Here is a 21,794-nt window from a genome sequence, read left to right as displayed (position 1 = left end):
CTATTCAGTGCACACAGAGTACTGTGTGTTTGTAAACACAGAACTCTGTGTGTGATTGGACACAGCCGATCAGCAGGCGAAATCATTGGCTGAAATCTGCTGCTAAACTTGTGCTGCACTCAATCACAGCATGGGTTGGCAGGGGGCACCCAGAAGAAGGCTGGTAACATACATGTACATGATTGTGCCTGTACCTCTCACCCACTTGCAATATATTTACTTAATCAGATATTCCCTGGATCAAACTTTACCTAGAAATGTTATATCCAGTTATATTCTGTGTATCTAGGTATCTAGTCTATTCCACATTCTCACAGCTCTTAGTGTGAAGAAACCTTTCTGTGTTTGGAGATTAAATCTCTTTTCCTCCAGGTGTAAAGAGTGCCCCTTTGTCCTCTGTGAGGACCTCAGGGTGAATAACTCTACACCGAGTTCATTATATGAACCACTGATTTATTTATACATATTGATTATATCCCCCTTAATCTCCTCTTCTCAAGAGAGAATAAATTCAGTTTCCTCATAGCTGAGCTCCTCCATACCTCGTATCAGTTTTGTTGCCCTTCTCTGTACTTTCTCCAGTTCCCCATGTTCTTTTTGTGAATTGGTGCCCAACGCTGACCTGCATATTCCAGATGAGGTCTTACTAATGATTTGTACCGGGGTAATATGATATCTCTCTCTCTGGAGTCTATACCTTTTAATACAAGAGAGGATTTTGCTCGCTTTAGAAACCGCAGCTTGGCATTGCATGCCATTATTAAGCTCGTGATCTACCAGAACTCCCAGATCCTTCTCCACCATTAATTCCCCCAGTTGTACCCCCCCCCCAGTATGTATGATGCATGCATGTTCTTAGCCCCCAAGTACATTACCTTACATTTATCATCAATAAACCTCATTTGCCACATATTTCCCCAATTAAACAGAGCATTGAGGTCGGCTTGTAAATTGGAGACATCCTGTAAGGACGTTATTCCACTGCACAGCTTGGTGTCATCTGCAAAGGCTGAAATGGGATTTTAATCTCAGACCCTATATTGTTTATAAATATATTAAAAAGTAAGGGTCCCAACACTGAACCTTGGGGTACACCACTAACGACTCTAGACCATTCAGAGTATGACTCATTAACCACTACTCTCTGAATACGATCTTTTAGCCAGTTTTCTATCCATTTACATACGGATTTTTCCAAGTATGTAGACTTTACCTTACACATTAGTCATGTGTGGGAAACTGTGTCAAACGCTTTTGCGAAATCCAAGTATACCACGTCCACCGTCATCCCTCTGTCCAAGTATACCACGTCCACCGTCATCCCGCTGTCCAAGTATACCACGTCCACCCTCATCCCGCTGTCCAAGTATACCATGTCCACTGCCACCCCTCTGTCCAAGGTTTTGCTCACCTCCTCATAAAAAGAAATCACATTTATTTGACAACTTCTGTCATGAATCCATGCTCTCTGTTGATTAAAATATTTTTTTCCAGCAAGAACTCATCTATGTGGTCTTTTATTAAACTCTCCAGTATCTTCCCAACTATAGAAGTTAAACGAACAGGTCTATAATTACTTGGTAAAGATTTTGACCCCTTTTTAAATATTGGCATCACATTGGCCTTACGCCAATCCAGTGGTACTATGCCAGTCATTAAAGAGTCCTTAAAAATGATAAACAATGTCTTTGAAATGACAGAGCTCATTTCTTTAACTTTGTGTTACATTTTTACATAGTAATACCCAGGCTAGTGTCAGTGTGTGCTCCATTAGACAGCGGTGTGTTATGCATTTCAGTGCATCACACTGCTTGTTTTTTTTTTTAAACTTTATTTGAAGCATCACTTACTGACCCTTCATTCATGTCACTGCATGGCAGTGAGGTGCATTGAGAGCTTTTGGTGAGTGCACTTGGTGTGAACAAGCCTTAAAGCGGTAGTAAACCGCATCCAAAAAAAAAAAAAAAAAAAAAAGGAAAAAAAACCCTGCAAGGTAAAAGGCATGATGTGCTAGTATGCATTGCATACTAGCACATTATGAGGGACTTACCCTGAAACAAAGCCTTCCAGCGGAGCGCTGTCACAGCTCCCTAGGGTTTCCATCTTCGCCCAGACTTCCTTTCAGGTTTGGGAGCTCTGGCCAGCTGACTGGCCAAGTCGCGATGATGTCACTGCACTCGGGAGTCCCGGGCCAGTGCACAATGCTCTGAAGGAGCAGTACGGGTATGCCATTCCTTCAGAGTGCAGGCGTTGCCTATCAAAAAGGTATAATATCTCCTAAACGGTGCATGTTTAAGAGAGATTAATTTTATCTACATGTTAGCATTATTATAAGCTTACCTGTAGGTAAAATTATTAGAGAAGAGTGTACTACCACTTTAACTACATGCCACCCAGCCACTGTACATATACGGCGGCAGGGCGGCACTCACAGGCAAAACCACGTTTTAAGACGTGTGTTTTGTAAACAAATAGGGGGCGAGCGCGAGGCGTGCCGCCGCCCTATCTGTCCCGCGGATCACCACCGCAGATGTCAGTCTCCGGGTCACAGCCGCTTGTTAGCGGCTATGTTCCGGCGATCGGCGGCAAATAGTGACAGACAGTGACAGACTGCTGTCTGTCACTTCCCTGTCAGCTCGAGGATGAGCTGATCGAGAAAGAAGAGTTTCTCTTTCTCGATCAGCCTTGTCCCGTGCAGCACACACCCCCGCCCCCTAGTAAAACACTCCCCTCACTCCTATAACCCTTCCCTGCAAAATAAAGTTAACCCCTTCCTCCGCATTGCCATTAGTACAGTGTCAGTTTTTTTTTTTTGCACTGATCACTGTATTGGTGTTTTTGGGGATGTCAGTGACCCCAAGTCAGTACCCCCCAATGTCAGAATGTCTGCCGCAGTCCCGCCATAAGTCGTTGGTCGCTGCCAAAAGTCCCTGATTGCCGCCATAATTCGCTGATCGCCGTCATTATTAGTATAAAAAAAAACCCTAAAAATCCCAGTATCTTTCCCGCCATTTGTAAACGCTATTACTTCCACGTAAACCAATTAATTTACACGTATTGGGTTTTTTTTTTTAGCAAAGACATGTTGCAGAATGCATTTTGGCAGAAATTTATGACTAAATTAGATTTTTGCATTTTTTTTTTACTGGACATGTTTTATAGCAAAGTCCAAAATATTGTTTTTTTTTCCTCAAAATTGTCAGCCTTTTTTTTTACAGCGTAAAAAATAAAAACCGCACAGGCGATCAAATACCACCAAAAGAAAGCTCAATTTGTGGGAAAAAAAAGGATGTAAATTTCATTTATGTACCATATTGCATGACCGCGAAATTGTCCGTTAAACTAGCGCACCGCTGTATAGCAGAAAAATGATGTAAGTTGCAGTATTTATACCATAGTTTGTAAACGCTATAACTTCCACACAAAGCAATCAATATACACTCATTGGGATTTTTTTTTACCAAAAACATGTAGCAGAATACATTTTGGCCTAAATTTATAACCAACTTTGAGTTTACTATATATTTTTTATAGCTGAAAGTAAAAAATAGTTTTTTTTCAAAATTTTTGGCCTTTTTATGTTTATAGCGTGAAAAATAAAAAATGCACACATGATCAAATACCACCGAAAGAAAGCTCTATTTGTGTGAAAAAAAGGACGTAAATTTAGTTTGGGTGCAACATTGCATGACCGCGCAATTATCAGTTGAATTAGTGCAGCGCCGAGTAGCAAAGAGAGGCCTGGTCATTAAGGGGGGTAAATCCTCTGGAGCTCAAGTGGTTAAACACAGAGTTTTACATTCATATCAGCATGAATTTTTCTTTGAATTATGATCTACTTGTTCAATAATATGGGCATGCTATTGATATTTGAAGCTATAATATACTGTGTGCAACAAATGTCCTGTGCACTGAGCAACAGTTTAACTTTTTATATCAAAAAAGATAATTTTTACCTAAAATAATAATGTTTTGTTTTTTTTGTTAACACTGGCATGTGCCCTATAATTCTATGTGAAGTGCACATTTTAACGACAGGTATACTTTAACAGTGGTTGTAATAAGTAAGAATGAGCAAATGAGGCACCAGGGCAATAGTAAAAATACATGTAGTGCCTTCTTCTAGTTAGGCTGCTATGTAAAACGTGAGAAAAGACCTTGATGGAGATTAATAGCTGTGCAAGTGCCATAAGGAAACTAAGTGCCAGAAGTGGCTTTATAGATTGCTGCTTTAGGTTCCGAGATACACTGGCCATTCCCTGTTACCTCCAGAAAAGCTGCTTTTGGACGATTAGGGAGACGTTTGTCTTTCTGTTCTTATTATTTTGAAGTACCCTGTGACCCTAACCCCCTCTCCTGTTGAAGTTCTTAAGCAATAAATAGTAAAAAGACATTCCCTAGACTGAGACTGAATTGTCAGTGTGCGTGGGCCTGTGCTTGTGCGACTGGCAGCCTCTGTATTACTGTGGAAGAACCTGCCTATTCTCAGCGGCCCCTTCAGGGGTGCACTACATACATAAATCCTTTTTAATTACATGCGTGTGATGCCTTAAGATACAGAACAGTTCCAGACTTTGGGGAAAAAAAAAAAAAAGATAGTGGACATCCTTAAAATTCATACTAAACACTTATCCAGGCATGCAGCTTGGGTGGCCAGGAAAGGGAGGGCAACTAGCATCTAGCACCGAACCATACAAAGCCTTTCAATATTGGGAATGTACCATGAAAGGGGGCAGAAAAGCCTCCCATCCTTGAAATGTACTTTGCTTCTATGTTGAGGGATCAAGGGCCTCATCCCCACATAATGTCCCCAAGGGGATTTTGGGATTGTGGGGGGGATTATTGAAATCTGGAAGCCTTAACCCTAAAGGTACCCCCAAATCCCCTTATATTTATTACAGGTACTTATATAGCACCGTCAATTTTACAACACTTTTACATATTTACATCAGTCCTTGCCCTCAAGGTGTGTACAGTCTAAGGTCCCTAACTCACATTCATACATACACATACAAGAAGCAACTTAGACAAGAGCCAATTAACCTACCAACATGTCTTTGGAGCGTAGGAGGAAACCTGAGTACCAGAGGGAGGAAACCCACACAGGCACAGGGAGAACATGCAAACTCCAGGCAGGTAGTGCTGTGGTTGGGATTCCAACCGACGACCCTAGTGCTGCTAGGCAGAAGTGGAAATTGAAAAAAAAAAAATATAAATCCTTTGTCAATGTCATCAAGCATGTTCCAGCACGCAACAACAACAATCACAAAGACCTGCTACTCTGTTGTCTTGCCTCTGATAATACACCCCGCCCCACCCTGGAGCCCCAGCTCCAAAATGACATTAGCCCAATAATATTTCTCCCTGCAGTACTGCCCCAAAATAACAGATCCCTGACCATCTGCTGTATATTACAAAATCCGTCAGGGATGCTGGGTGACATCATTGCCCAAATATGATCATGACCAAATTCATTTACTGCTGCTAAATGAAAGATACATGGTCAGTTTGTTTACAACAGCAGCCGAGCGAAGACCAATGGTAGAGTTTTTGTGCCACTTGTGCGTATTGTAATTAGTGGGGTTTAGCCATGTTATGTTATCTGCTAGTATTTGTATTGTCACTAATGACATCGTAAAAGTATTAAGTATTACAATGTACAATCACAGATATGAATCCCATAAAATCCCAATGCAAACCTGTTTGATAAAAAGTGAAAACAAAAGAAACTGGCAAAATTCACAGAAAATACACAATGGGAAGTATACAGTAAATGCCTTGCAAAATAAATAAAAAAAATACCATACAGAATATTGAATAGACATGATTTTCACAATGTATGAGCTTTTATGTCCATGTATTTGTAAATCACAAAAAGTGAGCACAAGAGTAAGAAGATTATATTTTTACAATCTACCAAAGTACCAGCCAATGAATTACAGTTATAAGTTCATTATTAAATTAAGTATGTAGAAAGACAAAAAAAAAAGCTGTCACTCTATTGTGTCCCTTTGAGCCACAATTATACAAGGAATGCTAATAGCCCCATTTTATTTATCTGAATGTGTCACAGTGAGAGGGTGTCCAGAAATAACAAAAAGATGATAAAATATGCGTATTACCTTTATGAGCAGGGGTCATGAGACAAAGGCAGACCTGAAATTGTCCTTCATGGTTTTCACTAGGAATTAGTCCTTTGTTTGCAGTAGAAGTATTTATGGTGTGTTTGTGTTTGTTATCTGCGCTCACCATTTGGGGACTGGATTGTGTCCCATAAGAGGCTGCTGTGTGATCTCTGGCAGGGACGGCTATCTCTGTGTTAAACATTCCAGCCCTTGTAATGTTTTTCCATATCTAGTCACTTAAAATCTGCAACTGTTGGAGGACATTTTCTAATTGAACAACCTAATTGTTCACAAATGAATACCTGGAGTATGGTCTCTGGATTGGCTTTCTGAACCAACAATTTACAAGCAATAAAAACAGTAAAGACATGTAGAAAACTTTCTAATAAAGTGAGATGCCAGGCACTCTGATTGGATGCAAGAACTCCAGCGGGGGTTTCTGTGATTAGCAATAGGATAGGATTGGTGGCTCACACAGCTAATCATGGCCACTCACATGTATTTTCACATGCAGTGATCATATGTGAGGTCCCTGAGGAAGTCACATGATGCGTTATATAACACGTGGGAGGAGTTGGGTGACACTGATGCCACAGAAGTTCAGGATGAGACATTTAAGGGGTTTTTACTATTTCTGCTTGTGACTGCAATTCTTTTAATAAATCCTTTTATTCATGTTCACTATACTCTGTGTATGAATATATTGGCAGGGAAGAAGACAAAACTTAGGATTTTTAAAGGGGCACAGAGGGGTTATTCTTCAACTGCTTTAGCGCTGCCCCATAGCAGAAATACTGCTATATGGCGGCAGCTGTGCGCAAAATCACGTATATAAGCATCTCCGGGTAGGAGGCGCGTGCGAACCATGTGCGTGCCCTACCCGCACCACCATTCACGGTCATGGCTTTCAATCACCGGGTCCCGGACAATGATTACTTGCTGGCGCCTGGTGATTGGGGAGAACGTTTGTAAACAAAACAGTTCTTCCCCTGTCAGATCCTGTACACTGCTTTGCATGGCTGTGCATAGCAAGTGTGCTTACAGTGAAGCATAAACACAGCACACAGTTAGAAACGGCACAAAGCACACAGTTAACCCTTCGATTGCCCACATTAACCCCTTCCTGCTCAGTGTCAAGAGTACAGTGTCAGTGCTTTTTATTAGCACTGTATGGTGTCACAGGAAATGTCAGTGACACCAAGTCAGTTCCTCCTAGTATCAGAATGTCTGCCACAGTCCTGCAGTCCTGCTACAAGTCACTGATCACCGCCATTGCTAGTAAAAATTAAAAAAAAAAAAAGCCATTTCTAAACGCTATAACAACTTTCACGTAAACCAATTTACATGTATTGGGTTTTTTTTTTTTTTAGCAAAGACATGGAGCAGAATACATTTTGACCTAAATTTATGACAAAATTAGATTTTTTTTAAATTTTTTCTGGACATGTTTAATAGCAAAAAAAAAAAATATATGGTTTCTTTCTCAAAATTGTCTGTGGCTTTTTTCTTTATAGCGTAAAAAATAAAAACGCACAGGGATTCAAATAGCACCGAAAGAAAGCTCTATTCGGGGGAAAAAAAGGACATAAATTTAATTTGGGTGCAGCATTGCATGACTGCAAAATTGTTCGTTCAAGTAACGCAGCGCCATAACACAAAAAATGGCCTGGTCAAAAAGGGGGGTAAATCCTCTGGAGGGCAGGTGGTTAAAGGGGAAAAGATCAAGTTGAGAGGAGTATCAGGAAGCAGGTGGGTAACATACTTATCAGGAGGGGAAATGCTTATCTACACCTAATAATGCATGTTTTAGGTCCATTTTCTGAGGTGAACACATAGGAGGAAAGATGGTGGGAACCACTTGCATGTTGATGTGGATTTGCAATATAACTAAGCACGGTGTGAAGAAAAATAAATTTTTTTGATACATGGACATTTTGTGAGAGCACAACATGGGGGGCATTATTTGATATTCATTTCATTCATATTTAGGACATTGTATGTAAGATTCATAGAGGATTGGTATATAACGTTTATATTACTGTTTTTTATATTGTTTTTTGCACACTTATATGCCACATGGTATATAGATTGATTTAACATATATTGTGATATGGAAGTGCCACACGACATAATATTGATAGATCATAGGTGAGTGATCAACACTGGCAGCAGACTGCCGCCCTCACTGGGATTCCTGCATTTAATTGGTGGCCTGCCAAGACTGTTTTTTTTTATATTGTGAGATAACAAACAGGACTGCAAAGTAAAAATCACTAGAACAGGTAGGCAGGTTACCATTTTACCAGGCAGTTGAGGGATTTTAAGAACAAATATAATATAGGTACCGTTGCCCTTTAAGGTGGAACTTTACCCATAACAACTTGATAAAAAATTAAAGTTCTTGATCAAGAGACATACATTCCACATTAATTCTGCTACCAAAATTAGTGTGCGCTGTAAATTGCATCCAGCATTGTTCCTGTTTCTTCATGCTGAAGGCTGCCATTTTGCTGAAACCCAGACCTCCTGAGCAGAAATAAATATTTAGACTGTCAGCAGATCAGCCTCTACAAATTCGGCACAGTGCCTAAAAATAGGGAGCAACTGAGCATGTGCAGAGCAGGGTGAGACAGTGTATTGTTGGATTTTAAACATTATAGGCACTTATTTTTAATTATTTACATAACTATACCTTCAAAAAAGGGGCCAGCCTGAAGAGATCTACAGTGGGGATTGAAAGTTTGGGCACCCCAGCTAAAAATGTGTATTAATGTGCATAAAGAAGCCAAGGAAAGATGGAAAAATCTCCAAAAGGCATCAAATTACAGATTAGACATTCTTATAATATGTCAACAAAAGTTAGATTCTATTTCCATCATTTACACTTTCAAAATAACAGAAAGCATAAAAATGGCGTCTGCAAAAGTTTGGGCACCCTGCAGAATTTATAGCATGCACTGCCCCCTTCGCAAAGCTGAGACCTGCCAGTGTCATGGATTGTTCTCAATCATCGTCTGGAAAGACCAGGTGATGTCAATCTCAAAGGTTTTAAATGCCCAGACTCATCTGACCTTGCCCTAACAATCAGCACCATGGGTTCTTCTAAGCAGTTGTCTAGAAAACTGAAACTGAAAATAGTTGACGCTCACAAAGCTGGAGAAGGCTATAAGAAGATAGCAAAGCGTTTTCAGATGTCAATATCCTCTGTTCGGAATGTAATTAAGAAATGGAAGTCATCAGGAACAGTGGAAGTTAAAGCAAGATCTGGAAGACCAAGAAAAATATCAGACAAAACAGCTCGCAGGATTGTGAGAAAAACAATTCAAAACCCACGTTTGACTGCACGATCCCTCCAGAAAGATCTGGCAGACACTGGAGTTGTGGTACACTATTCCACTATAAAGAGATACTTGTACAAATATGCTCTTCATGGAAGAGTCATCAGAAGAAAACCTCTTCTATGTCCTCACCACAAAAATCATCGTTTGAACTTTGCAACTGAACATATAGACAAGCCTGATGCATTTTGGAAACAAGTTCTGTGGACCGATGAGGTTAAAATTGAACTTTTTGGCCGGAATGAGCAAAGGTACGTTTGGAGAAGAAGGGGCACAGAAATTAATGAAAAGAACCTCTGTCCAACTGTTAAGCATGGGGTTGGATCAATCATGCTTTGGGGTTGTGTTGCAGCCAGTGGCACAGGGAACATCTCACGAGTAGAAGGAAAAATGGATTCAATAAAATTTCAGCAAATTTTGGATGGTAACTTGATGCCATCTGTGAAAAAGCTGAAGTTAAAGAGAGGATGGCTTCTACAAATGGATAATGATCCTAAACACACCTCGAAATCCACGGGGGATTACATCAAGAGGCGTAAACTGAAGGTTTTGCCATGGCCTTCACAATCTCCTGACCTCAACATAATTGAAAATCTATGGATAGACCTTAAAAGAGCAGTGCGTGACAGACAGCCCAGAAATCTCAAAGAACTGGAAGACTTTTGTAAGGAAGAATGGGCAAAGATACCTCAAACAAGAATTGAAAGACTCTTGGCTGGCTACAAAAAGTGTTTACAAGCTGTGATACTTGCCAAAGGGGGCAGTACAAGATATTAACTCTGCAGGGTGCCCAAACTTTTGCAGATGCCATTTTTTTGTTTTCTGTTATTTTGAAAGTGTAAATGATGGAAATAAAATCTAACTTTTGTTGACATATTATAAGAATGTCTAATCTGTAATTTGATGCCTTTTGGAGATTTTTCCATCTTTCCTTGGCTTCTTTATGCACATTAATACAAATTTTTAGCTGGGGTGCCCAAACTTTCGATACCCACTGTAGCAAGACTTAATTTTTTGACTAAAGTTCCACTTTAAAGAAGCAAGTTGTGTGCTTTATCTGTTGGTAGCATCTAAGAATGTTTAAGCCCTTATTCATTACAACTGTTTTCACTTTTTAAATCTTCTTTTACATCTCAACGCTGCTGATCTCTTCCAGCCTCTTTGCACTAACCTCTGGAGCACATGTTCCAGCAGCAACTGCATGCTGTTGCCCTAAGCAGACGTTCACAAAAACAGGTTTTGTATCTGTGTGCACCAGGCAGTTCTTGTAGCATTTGCTGGCTCATGGTGTCATCCTTTCATTTAAATAATGGCCTGCTCTGAACCCATCACCAAAAGATCAATTGCCCATTTGTCTCATGGCCAAAATACAGTTCTGTACTCCCCCTATTTGCATCTTCCTTACTGTAAGTCATTTGTTCCCATGAAAAGAAAACATCTCTGGTATATGATGTCAAATGATTTATGAAAGGTATGATCTAGGTTACAAAGTCTGTAAAATCTTTTTTCTCTGTAATTAAATGTATCTCTAGCAGTCTATTTGTATAAACTAGCAGAAATGTATTAACACAATAAATATACCTTATGTCTCCCTATGATTATGTAGACTTCACAACATCTTTGCTTTTAGGGCATAGTTCAATTTTAACAGCCAGCTGGGTGATAATAATCCAGCTACCTAAGCATATGGTTACAAGCATAGGTCAGTTTTTCACGTCAAGTTTAATGGGTAAGGCAAGACAGAGCATGGTAATGTGCAAAGTGGGGTAACAAAGAGGAGCTAGTTTCCAATTTACAGCAAATTTTTGAATGCTTGATATTACACTTTTCACATCACAAATAATTCTGTTCTTTGATTTAAAATACTGAATGGGCTTATTCACACCAGATGCAGTGAAGCTGTGCTGTGCAGCTTTACCCACCAGTCCAATGCATTGACAAGGCAAATTGCCTTGTTTCCTATTGCACCAGTTCACACCACGGCATTGTGGCAGTGTGTGCTGAAAAATGTACTACATGCAGTGCTTTTTTCTTTCCACTGCTGTACAATGCAAAGCAATACACTGCATCACAATGCATTGTGTTGAATATAAATTAATAAAATACAATTCTGACATTTCAATACAGCTAAGACTAAACCCCCCCCCAAAAAAAAATGTGTGGCTCCCTGATACCAGCAGCCGTATGGTGCGTTTCCAGTATAAACAAGACTTGACACACACTGTCAAGACTGGCAGCACTGTGATTATGGATCAGAATTTGTTCTGGTAATTAATCCAAATCATTGAAGATGATTTACACAGTTCTGCCACATAGTTAAGTAACACTTACACGTCTTCTCCCCACACCCCTGCAACTTGACAGTAAAAAAGAGAAGCAGAAGACTGATGAGTGTATCTTTCTCTTGTTCAGCATCCTCATGGTACTGCAGCACACCTGACTGGCTCCTTGTGCTGCCCCTCTCTTCTTCTAGTCTGAGCTCTGCTATAAGGGGATTGTAAAAGGCAGAAAGGTTTAGGAGTGTGTCTATGGGAATGTTTGAACATTTTTCCAGAAGCGCATTTATGAGGTCAGGCACTGATGTCGGACGAGAAGGCCTGGCTCTCAGTCTCCACTCTAATTCATCCCAAAGATGTTCTATTGGGTTGAGGTCAGGACTCTGTGCAGAACAGTCAAGGTCCTCCACCCCAAACTCTCTCATCTGTGTCTTTATGGACCTTGCTTTGTGCACTGGTGCGCAGTCATGTTGGAACATGAAGGGCCATCCTCAAACTATTCCCACAAAGTTGGGAGCATGAAATTGTTCAAAATGTCTTGGTATGTTGACGACTTAAGAGTTCCCTTCACTGAAACTAAGAGGCCAAGCCCAACCCCTAAAAAAGACAATCCCACACCATAATCCCCCCTCCACCAAATTTTACACTTGGCAGAATGCATTTACGAAAGTACCGTTCTCCTGGGAACCACCAAACCCAGACACATCCATCAGATTGCTAGACAGAGAAGCGTGACTTGTCACTCCAGAGAACACGTCTCCACTGCTCTAGAGTCCAGTGGCGGCATGCTTTACACCTCTGAAACCAACGCTTTACACTTGGTGATGTGAGGCTTGGATGCAGCTGCTCGGCCATGGCAATCCATTCCATGAAGCTCTGTACACACTGTTGTTGTGCTAATCTGAAGGCCACATGACATTTGGAGGTCTTTAGCTATTGACTCTGCAGACAGTTGGCGACTTCTGCACACTGTGTGCTTCAGCATGTGCTGACCCTGCTCTGTCATTTTACGTGGCCTACCACTTTGTGGCCTGTTGCTGTTGTTCCCAGTTGCTACCACTTTGTTATAATACCACCAACAGTTGACCGTAGAAATTACAGCAAGGAAATTTCATGGATTGGACTTATTGCACAGATAGCAGCCTATCACGGTACCACATTTGAATTCACTGAACTCCTGAGAGCGCCCCATTCTTTCACCAGTGTTTGTAGAAGCAGTCTGCATGCCTAAGTGCTTGTTTTTTTAACACTTGTGGCCATGGAGGTGATTGGAACACCTGAATCCAATGTTTTGAAAGGGTGTCCCAATACTTTTGACAATATAGTGTATTTAGTATGGCATCCTACCTTGACACCCTTATAACTCTGTTACCTAAGCAGGACTGGTGATGCTTTATGGGAGCAATGGATACATTTGCAGCGATGCAAGACAAAAATAAAGTCTTAAGGCGTATTTCCACTTTTGCAGTCACATTTGAGAAAACCCCACTACAAGTTTGTTGTGTTCCCATTCAAATAGCATGTGTAAAAAACCTAAGTGAGTCTGTCCCAAGTCTGTCATCAATAAAGTGACTGTAAAGGGTATTTTTTTTAAATAACAAACATGTTATACTTACCTGCTCTGTGCAATGGTCTTGCATAAAGCAGCCCCGATCCTCTTCTTCATGGGTCCCCTGCCAGCACTTATGTCTCTTTCGCCCCGCCGAAGGCCTCAATAGCAAACTGCTTGCTATGGGGGCACTCATGCATACTTGCTCCTGAGCTGGCTCTGTGTGTCCATTGACACACAGAGAGCAGCTTGGCCCCACCTCTCTGTTCCTCTTTGAGGGTGCTGTCCCTAAGCCAATGAGCAGGAAGACAGCCAAAAGAGATTCTGCTCTCGTGCACATCGCTGGATCAAGATCAAGCTTAGGTGATTATAAAGGAGGGGGTGGATGGAGCTAGAGGGAGCTTGGAGCTGCATGCAGAAGATTTTTTAAATTAACATATAGAATGCATTAAGGTTAGAAAATAACAAAAGAAAACAACTTTAGAACCACTAGCATACAATGCAGGAACCAACTTCTACACTGTTAACCCTTTGTCCTTTGTTAGGACAGACAGTGTTCAAATCTGGTTGCAATTGAGAATTCCTGAACAGTACAGACTTAATTATGGCAAACACCACTGCCCAGCCCATATCCAGCACAAAGAGAACTATGTTTGATATTTCCTCGCAAGAGGGTCCAGAATAGAGCATCTAAAAAAGGCTAGCTGCACTTTAAAATCATTTTTACGTTATGCTATGTGAATAGGGACATGTAACAAATATAAAATAGGTTAGTAGACTCTAGAATAAGTTTACCTTTCGTAACATGTTACATGTTATACCCATACTCAGGGTGCAACACATAGCATGTTCTGAATAGACTGGCCACCGCACACCCCCCCCCCAGCCCCCAACTGTCAGCTTGTAGTTCTCAAAGAACTACATGATGCTGTGGAGCACCGTGGTAGTTCATTCAGTCTTCCTGTCAGTATCTGCTTCCCCGTACAAGATGTTCAGGCACACAGATACACGGACAAGTCTGCAGGAGCCCTGCATGGCACCAGAGATCTGCTGATTGCTGTTGCAATGTTTTAGAGGCTCCAGAAACAAAAAACAATAAATGCACATTTTTTTTTGCTGCAAAAAAAATGTGCATTTATTATTTTTTGTTAAACGGTGAACTTATCTATTTATGCTATGTTACCACAGTGATAGAATGTTACCATTGTAATGTTACATTTCGAGAGTGATGCTATGTTAATAGTGTGGAGAAATGTTAGCAGTATAATGCAATATTACTAGTATGATGTAATGTTATCAGAGTGATGTAATATTATCATTCGTCTTCATTACACAGAGCACATGGATAGGGAAAGGTTCTTATCAGGAGCTTAGACTTTGATCAGCAAAACAGCCAACACACCTGAACAGAGGGACCATTGGTCATAGTATTCAATGAACCCTAAATGAGGTAGGTGGGGGTGGGTTATACTCCAGCTGTGCTGAGGGCAGCTTGATATAGGTAGAATCGGGGCCATTCTCTTAAATCCAATCTAATCAAACTCTTACACCAATACAAAATAACAGTAACACACAATCCCTAAGCAGCACTGCCTGTATATCTAATACACAAACATGGCTACACACCAAATAATTTTAGATGGGTATAGAGGCACACTCTATATAAAGGTTTCTCACAATTGAGGGTAAATTTAAGGAGTTTATTGAAGTTACCAATTCACAGGTAACAGGTGAAGCTAACACATTTTGAGGAAAATGACTCCCCCTTCAGTAGGGCTGTAATGGTGGATGTGATTGGAAACAACCTGTAACAATAAGTGTAATTGGAACAGCAATGCAGGTGAGAATGAGGTCCATAAGATGCTGTCTGTATGCAGAGTTGCGAAACACATTGGATTTACCTGGTACCTGTGAAATGATAACTTCTTGGTCTTTTGGCTAAGATCAAGTGTAGTATCTGTTCCTATCAGTGTCCAGTAGGGGTGCTACACAGGCATTCTAGACTTTTGGTAGGGATGCTGGCATGATGGGGGTCCTGGGGAGCCTTCCCAATATGCGAGGAAACCAAATGAGTGTGCACCACGTAAGGTCTGGATTGGAAGCACTCCCTTGGTGTGGAGAGAGCCAAGGGGCCCAGTGTTGCCTGTGACCCCTGGGAATGGCACCCTAGGGGTGCTCTTAGTATTACTATGAGTCTGGTAAACTTACTATGAGAAAAGTGCATAAGATCATGTCAACTCTCATTTTTTCTGCACTGTGCCTAGGCCTTTTGGTCAAAACCGAAAAAAAATTTTTGTTACCAGGCTTGCTAGGCCTAGCCAATGCATCTGCACTGGCACCTATTTTTTTTCTCTATATGTGTTTATCACTTGCACTTTTGTCTGTGTTTATTTTCACTTGGATTGAGGGTATGGTTTCTAGGGCCTACCCTAAAGTCTAGGGGGAGGATGTGTGGCCATTAGGTTCCTTCCTCATCTCAAACGCTGCTTAAACATGGCCCCATCACTTTTTTTTAATAAGACTGTGTAGCTGCTTCCAAAACATAAAATCATATTTACAGAACTCCATGATTAAGCCCTAGTAGGGAGAGAAACTTGTTAGAGGTAGGATTCTGGGTGGAGTCTCTGTGCTTGTGCTGAACAATAAAGTTAATTTTACTCTTTCGTAGTGGTGTGCGGCTCCACAACTTTGCTGAATTGTTTGTGGGGGGAAAGGACCCCAGAACAGTAAGCACCTGCAAGCTGAAGTTGAGAATTGCAGAGGTCTTAGGAGTGGCTTTACCTTTTGTGAATAATAGAGGTCTAATCTTCCTTACAAATACATTAATCTGCTTCAGTGGAAAAAATTGTTGAAGCCAAACAAGTCCAACAGCTGAAATTGTAAAATATTTGTCTTGAGCAATACAAACCACTTGGTTCCCCAGAACTCATAGATTGCTCTGTGTTGTCGGTGAAATATAACAGTCCCCCAAGAACTTCTTGACAATAAGATAAGAATTCCAGGGACACTCCCCGAACCCTTTCAGAAAAGACAGGTAGCAGATAAAGGGATTTCAGTTCCTACTCACTATCTGGGGACATTACCTCCTGGCACAATGATCAGCTATTCCGTCTACAGCACCTTCGCCAAACAAGTTCTTTATCTGGTACTGTCCAAGACATTATAGAAATTAAAAGTTGCTGTTATAGAAAAAAAATTGAAATTACAAGATCAGAGCACATGTGAAGTATAGATCTCCAGGCAATTAATTTGTTGTTTAAAAAGAAAAGTTACTCATGAGCTGCATGCCACTTTGAGGGCTTATTCAGGCAGGCATATAAAAATTACGCAGAAGCTTGCTGGCAGAAGTTGTCAGCATGATCCTGCATAAATGTTGTTGACTATTGATATTTAAATATGAGCACTGAATAAGTCATGCATGCAGTGGCGTCACATGAGCAGAATAACTTACGACAATTTTAAATAACTGAAGGGTGTTGGTTGCACATTGTTTATGTTACACATTAGCCCTGACCAGTGGTGGCAGACAGTAGGGTCTATGTACAGTGTATTTAAAAAGTCTACAAACCCCTGTTAAAATGTCAGGTTTCAGTGGTGTAAAAAAATTAGACAAAGATAATGCATTTCGGAATTTTTTTCCATCTTTAATGTAACCTATAAACTGTACAACTCAGTTGAACAACAAACTGAAATCTTTCAGGTGGAGGGAAGTAAAAATAAAAAAAAAATAAAATAATATGGTTGCATAAGTGTGCACACCCTTAAACTAATACTTTGTTGAATCACCTTTTGATTTTGTTACAGCACTCAGTCTTTTTGGGTATGAGTCTATCAGCATGGCACATCTTGACTTGGCAATATTTACCCACTCTTCCCACTCCAAATCTGTCAGATTACGGGGGCATCTCCTGTGCACAGTCCTCTTCAGATCACCTCACAGATTTTCGATCGGATTCAGGTCTGGTCTCTGGCTGGGCCATTCCAAAACGTTAATCTTCTGGTGAAGCCATTCCTTTGTTGCTTTGGATGTATGCTTTGGGTCGTTGTCATGCTGAAAGATGAAGTTCCTCTTCATGTTCAGCTTTCTAGCAGAAGCCTGAAGATTTTGTGCCAATATTGACTGGTATTTGGAACTGTTCATAATTCCCTCTACCTTGACTAAGGCCCCAGTTCCAGCTGAAGAAAAACATCCCCAAAGCATGATGCTGCCACCACAATACTTCACTGTGGATATGGTGTTCTTTTGGTGATGTGCAGTGTTGTTTTTGCGCCAAACATATCTTTTGGAATTATGGCCAAAAAGTTCAACCTTGGTTTCACAAGACCATAACACATTTTCCCACATGCTTTTGGGAGACGTCAGATGTGTTTTTGCAAAATTTAGCCGGGCTTGAATGTTTTTCTTCTTAAGAAAAGGCTTCCGTCTTGCCACTCTACCCCATAGCCCAGACATATGAAGAATATGGGAGATTGTTGTCACATGTACCACACAGCCAGTACTTGCCAGATATTCCTGCAGCTCCTTTAATGTTGCTGTAGGCCCCTTGGCAGCCTCCCAGACCAGTTTTCTTCTCTTTTCATCAATTTTGGAGGCATGTCCAGTTTTTGGTAATGTCACTGATGCGCCATATTTTCTCCACTTGATGATGACTGTCTGCACTGTGTTCCATGGTATATCTAATGAATTGGAAATTCTTTTGTAACCTTCTCCTGACTGATACCTTTTAACAATGAGATCCCTCTGATGCTTTTGAAGCTCTCTTCAGACTATGGCTTTTGCTGTAGGATGTGACTAAGAAAATGCCAGGAAAGACCTACTAGAACAGCTGAACTTTATTTGGGGTTAATCAGTGGCACTTTAAATGATGGCAGGTGTGTACTGATTTCTATTTAATATGAGTTTGAATGTGATTGCTTAGCTACACAGCTACATCCCCAGTTATAAGAGGGTGTGCACACTTATGCAACCACTTTATTTTTGTTTTTTTAGGTTTACTCTCCCCCCCCCCAAAAGATTTCAGTTTGTTTTTCAATCGAGTTGTACAGTTTATAGGTCACATTAAAAATGGAAAAAAGTTCTGAAATTATTTATCTTTGTCTAATTTTTTACATCACAGAAACCTGACTTTTTAACAGGGGTGTGTAGACTTTTTATATCCACTGTATGCACAAACATTTATATGCACAAATGTGTAAAACAGCACGCATAACAGCCCCAGACGCAGCTGTGCCCTTGCCCCCCTCGCAGCTCAAAGTGATAGGATCCCTGCAAAAGTGGCCTAAAAAAAACTAACCTTGCCAACAATCCCTCACTGTTCCTCCTTCCTTCATAACTGACACTTAAATAACTGGTGTCAACGAGCAGGGAGAGCGGTATTATTACTTACCTGGTCATGCAACAGAGCTCAGGCCTAAATATTGGTTGCTAAACTTGAGCACCATCATGAGGAGGTTACATGCCCCTCCATACCCAGAAGTGCCAGGTATTGTGGATGACTTTGGAAGACGAAGGAGCAGTGAGGGACAATCAGCAAGTTGAGAATATAAGGGGGTCAATGGTGGGTCTTTGCAGAGACACTGTCACTTTGCCCTGCAAGGCTGAATGGGCATAATCTGATTATACAATTTCATTTAGGTTTATCAAATATATGTGAAAGGAAGTTTGTATCAAGCAGGCCCTTACTCTGCATAGTTACTGGCAAATAATTTACCTACTGGGACCCGTTGAACGTAACCATTAGGTGACCACAGTCACAATGTAAAAATTCAGAAAATAAACCAGGAGGTTTTATCTCTTTTCTACCCTATGGAAAATAAAAAGTTTTATCTAGAGTTCCACTTTAAGAGTTTTTATAGAGTACATAACTGAATTAATATTTTCTTTTATATCTGCCTAGAGTTAAATTCATTTCCTGAACTGTGCATATATTCGTCTACCAACAGATATTTTTCCAACATTATATTGTTACTATAAATCATAAGCAGCTGCATTGCCTGTTGTGGCTATAGCTGGAGAACAGCAAAGCAAACCACATGAAAGGTCAGACTGCAGTAGATGTCTGCTGTCTCAGAGGAAATCCACTGCCATCCATTGACAGAGCCAAAGAAGATAAAAACAAACGGCGTTCACAGTTCAGTATATCAATACAGTGAGGAACAGAAGTATTTGAACACCTTGCGATTTTGCAAGTTCTCGCACTTAGAAATCATGGAGGGGTCTGAAATTCACATTGTAGGTGCATTCCCACTCTGAGACAGAATTTAAAAAAAAATTCAGGAAATCACATTGTATGATTTGTAAAGAATTTATTTGTCTTGCACTGCTGAACATAAGTATTTGAACACCTGAGAAAATCAGTGTTAATATTTGGTACAGAAGCCTTTGTTTGCAATTACAGAGGTCAGACGTTTCCTGTAGTTCTTAACCAGGTTTGCACACACTGCAACAGGGATTTTGGCCCTCTCCTCCACACAGATCTCCTCTAGATCTGTCAGGTTTCGGGGCTGTCGCTGAGCAACATGGAGTTTCAGCTCCCTCCAAAGATGTTCTATTGGATTTAGGTCTGGAGACTGGCTAGGCCACTCCAGAACCTTGATATGCTTCTTACGGAGCCACTCCTTGGTTATCCTGGCTGTCTGCTTCGGGTCGTTGTCATGTTGGAAGACCCAGCCATGACCCATCTTCAATGCTCTGACTAAGGGAAGGAGGTTGTTGCTCAAAATCTCACAATAAATGGCCCCATTCATCCTCTCCTTAATAAAGTGCAGTCGTCCTGTCCCCTTCGCAGAAAAGCACCCCCAAAGCATGATGTTACCACCCCCATGCTGCACAGTAGGGATGGTGTTCTTAGGATGCAACTCATCCTTTTTCCTCCAAACACGACGAGTGAAGTTTAGACCACAAATTTCTACTTTGGTCTCATCTGACCACATGACTTTCTCCCATGCCTCCTCTGGATCATCCAGATGGTCATTGGCAAACTTCAGACGGGCCTGGACATGTGATGACTTGGGAACCTTCCGGGGAATGCATGATTTGAACCCATGACGGCGTAGTGTTCTACCGACAGTGAACTTTGAAACTGTGGTCCCAGCTGTCTTCATGTCATTGACCAGCTCCTCCTTTGTAGTTCTGGGCTGATTCCTCACCTTTCTTATCATCAGTGATACCCCACGAGGTGAAATCTTGCATGGAGCCCCAGTCCGAGGGAGACTGACAGTCGTCTTTAGCCTCTTCCATTTTCTAACAATTGCTCCAACAGTTGATCTACTTTCACCAAACTGCTTGGCAATTGCCCTGTAGCCCTTTCCAGCCTTGTGGAGGTCCACAATTTTGTCTCTGGTGTCTTTTGACAGCTCGTTGGTCTTGCCCATGGTAGTAGTTGGCGTCTGACTGACTGTGGGGTGGACAGGTGTCTTTAAAGAGCTCAGACAGGTGCTACTAAGTTAGATTAATGAGTGGAGTAGAGGTGGACTTTTTAAGGCACAGTAACAGGTCTTTGAGAGCCAGAATTCTTGCTGTTTCTTAGGTGTTCAAATACTTATGTTCAGCAGTGCAAGACAAATAAATTCTTTAAAAATCATACAATGTGATTTCCTGAATTTTTTTTTTAATTCTGTCTGTCAGAGTGTGAATGCACCTACAATGTGAATTTCAGACCCCTCCATGATTTCTAAGTGGGAGAACTTGCAAAATCGCAGGGTGTTCAAATACTTCTGTTCCTCACTTCTCAATAGAAAGTTAGGTTATAGTAAGGGGGTGAAAAGGAACCAAAACAAATGCTGGATCGGGTCCACCAAAGTTTACTATGAAGAATCTCAACCTATACTTAATTTAAATGTTTATTAGAAACTGTTCTATGTACTACATGATGTGCAATTGTATGCAGCTTATCATAAGATGCAGTTACTCCTACCAGATAGCTCCTCCAGGTCCCTGACCTTACTCACCCCCACTGCAGCTAAAGAAATAAAGCTTAGCCATAGACCTGCCCTAGCCTGTTTTCTGATCGTGGAAGAGATCATTTCTGCTCTTTATTCTCCTATCTGCAGCCTCTATTTTGTCGACACCGTCATGCAGTACAGAGTCTAACTGGCATACACAGTACTGTCCCTCCCTCTCCCAATCTAAGTCCTGCTGCACAGTCGATTTCAAGGGTCTTCTATAAAAGGCAAATTTTGGTAAAATTGTAAAAATAAAAGTGGTATTAAACCCAAAAGCAAACGTAGTATATTGCAGCTTACCAGTTCTTAGATTTACTAACTGCAATCGTTTTCTTTTTTAGGCTCTTTCCTTTATTTTCACCTGGTGATCCTGCCAGTAAGTTTGTCTTTCAAAAGAACAAACTCTCCTACAGATGTAATAGCTACAAGGTTGAGTCAAACCATTTACCACTGACAACAGTGCTTACATGATAATCTTTTATTTATGTAAAAATGTTATCCCAAATGGAAAAAAAAAACACTTTGCTGTAATTGGTTATAAAGTATTAGCTAGAGTTCAGCT

The 21,794-nt window shown here is 40.8% G+C and overlaps 1 protein-coding gene and 1 pseudogene across 2 annotated transcripts in view; one reads left to right on the top strand and one right to left on the bottom strand.

Annotated features, from left to right (window-relative positions):
• Window positions 1–21,794, bottom strand: part of LOC149442367 (uncharacterized) — a 302,010-nt gene that overhangs the window by 77,101 nt on the left and 203,115 nt on the right. The gene's annotated exons all lie outside the window — the stretch shown is intronic.
• On the top strand, window positions 15,207–15,358 carry LOC149442368 (U2 spliceosomal RNA; annotated as a pseudogene).

This window comes from Staurois parvus, unplaced genomic scaffold (genome assembly GCF_062004578.1).
Source record: "Staurois parvus isolate SC_StPar_1 unplaced genomic scaffold, SC_StPar_1.0 ptg000894l, whole genome shotgun sequence".
Classification (NCBI taxonomy): domain Eukaryota; kingdom Metazoa; phylum Chordata; class Amphibia; order Anura; family Ranidae; genus Staurois; species Staurois parvus.
The sequence above is the reverse complement of the archived record's forward strand: the minus strand, read 5'-3'. Positions and strand labels throughout refer to the sequence as shown.